The 2064-nt window shown below is 43.2% G+C and overlaps 1 pseudogene across 1 annotated transcript; it reads left to right on the forward strand.

Annotated features, from left to right (window-relative positions):
* Nucleotides 1-729: 729 nt before the first annotated feature.
* On the forward strand, nucleotides 730-1304 carry LOC110315326 (annotated as a pseudogene). Its single transcript, XR_002380209.1, has one exon. The product of XR_002380209.1 is annotated as a 60S ribosomal protein L19 pseudogene (transcript).
* Nucleotides 1305-2064: the final 760 nt, after the last annotated feature.

A 2064-nucleotide genomic window follows, 5' to 3' on the forward strand; every position in this document is an offset into this window, starting at 1 on the left:
AAAAAAAAAAAAAAAAAAAAAAAAAAAAAAAAAAAAAAAAAAAAAAAAAAAAAAAAAAAAAGAAAGAAAGAAAGAAAGAAAGAAAGAGAAAAGATCTGCTCTGTCCCATGGTAAGAAGAAGCCTGCCTGTTCCTTCTGTTCTCTATGACATCTTCTTTTTTCCTCTTTCCCTCTGCATTCTGCGCATTGCTCTCTTAGGGTTTGTGTGTGTGTGTGTGTGTGTGTGTGTGTTACCTTATAGTTTCTAAGTTATTCCACTCTGCATCCTCCCTCTTGCTCTCTCCTCCTGCTCTGATGTCACAATAATACTCTTACTCTCAATGCCTTTTTTCCCCTATGCTAAGCCTTTCCTTCTTTTATTTAATTATCTATCTATCTATCTATCTATCTATTTATTTTATGCCTTTCCTTCTAAGTTCTTCTTGAGTTCAGTTCTGTCAAAAAATTTTTTCTCCTGTCCTGACTAAAAAATTATCCTCAGTTCTGTTCTAAAAAGTTCTGTTCAGGTCTGACTAAAAAGCGTTCCGTCGCCGGGCGTGGTGGCACACGCCTTTAATCCCAGCACTTGGGAGGCAGAGGCAGGCGGATTTCTGAGTTCGAGGCCAGCCTGGTCTACAAAGTAAGTTCCAGGACAGCCAGAGCTACACAGAGAAACCCTGTCTCGAAAAACAAACAACAACAACAAAAAAGCGTTCTGTCGCTCTTTTCTTTTCGCTGCTGCGTCCGCAGCCAGGAGTATGCTCAGGCCACAGAAGAGGCTTGCCTCTAGTGTCCTCCGCTGTGGGAAAAAGAAGGTCTGGTTGGACCCCAATGAGACCTATGAAATCGCCAATGCCAACTCCCGTCAGCAGATCAGGAAGCTGATCAAAGATGGGCTGATCATCCGGAAGCCTGTGACTGGCTCACTGGGGGAAAAACACCTTGGCCCGACAGAAGGGCAGGCACATGGGTATAGGGAAGAGGAAGGGTACTGCCAACGCTCGGATGCCCAAGAAGGTGACCTGGATGAGAAGGATGAGGATCCTGCACCGGCTTCTCAGGACATACCGGGAATCTAAGACGATTGACCGCTGAAGGTCAAAGGGAATGTATTCAGAAGCAAGCAGATTCTCATGGGGCACATCCACAAACTGAAGGCAGACAAGGCCCGCAAGAAGCTCCTGGCTGGCCAGGTTGAGGCTCGCAGGTCTAAGACCAAGGAAGCACAAGAGCACCAGGAGGAGCACCTCTGGGCCAAAAAGGAAGAGAGCATCAAGACTCTGTCCAAGGAGGAAGAGGCCAAGAAATAAAGCTTCCCTCGTGTCTGTACATCGTGGCCTGGCTGTGGCCTCACTTGGGTCAGTCATTAAAATAAAACAAGCCTTTTTCTGTTAAAAAAAAAAAAAAGCGTTCTGTCTAAAAGGTTCTCCTCAGGTCAGTTATGTTTCTTCTCTTTGTCCTCAGCACTTAGACATCTTTCAGAACACATGATCACATGCTAAAAAGTTCATCACGAGTTTATGCATAATTTAAATCATAAACTGAAATAGAAGTTTACAAGAGAGAATGTTTACATGCATATCCAATAGGAACATTTATCAGGCTTAGACATCCATCACCTGTCTCAGCTCCGCAGGTTCAATGAAGGTTCAAAACCATAACTAAGTTATTAGTAATGTTTTGTATAGATAAACCCAGTCAATATTTTATCTTCTCTCTTAGCAGCTATAATAAATTGTTAGTTCCCTTTTTATGACCTTTGGTTTTTACAACCTCTTGGAATGTGCTCTGAGTAGTAGAAGCAATTAATTGGTGACAGAGACCGGCAAAGTTCTCATTGCAGTTTTGACTACTAGAAAGGACCTAATAGCAGCCCCACTAATTTTAGGAATTCTTATAGGATCATCATTAAGAATTAAGAAGTCATCTATTTGTCTATATAGCATCAAGAGAGTACATCTTTGTAGATCTGCTTAAAAGGGAGGAGTAAGCCGGGTGTGGTGGCGCACGCCTTTAATCCCAGCACTTGGGAGGCAGAGGCAGGCGGATTTCTGAGTTCGAGGCCAGCCTGGTCTACAGAGTGAG

Source organism: Mus pahari, unplaced genomic scaffold (assembly GCF_900095145.1).
Source record: "Mus pahari unplaced genomic scaffold, PAHARI_EIJ_v1.1 scaffold_7617_1, whole genome shotgun sequence".
Taxonomy (NCBI): Eukaryota; Metazoa; Chordata; class Mammalia; order Rodentia; family Muridae; genus Mus; species Mus pahari.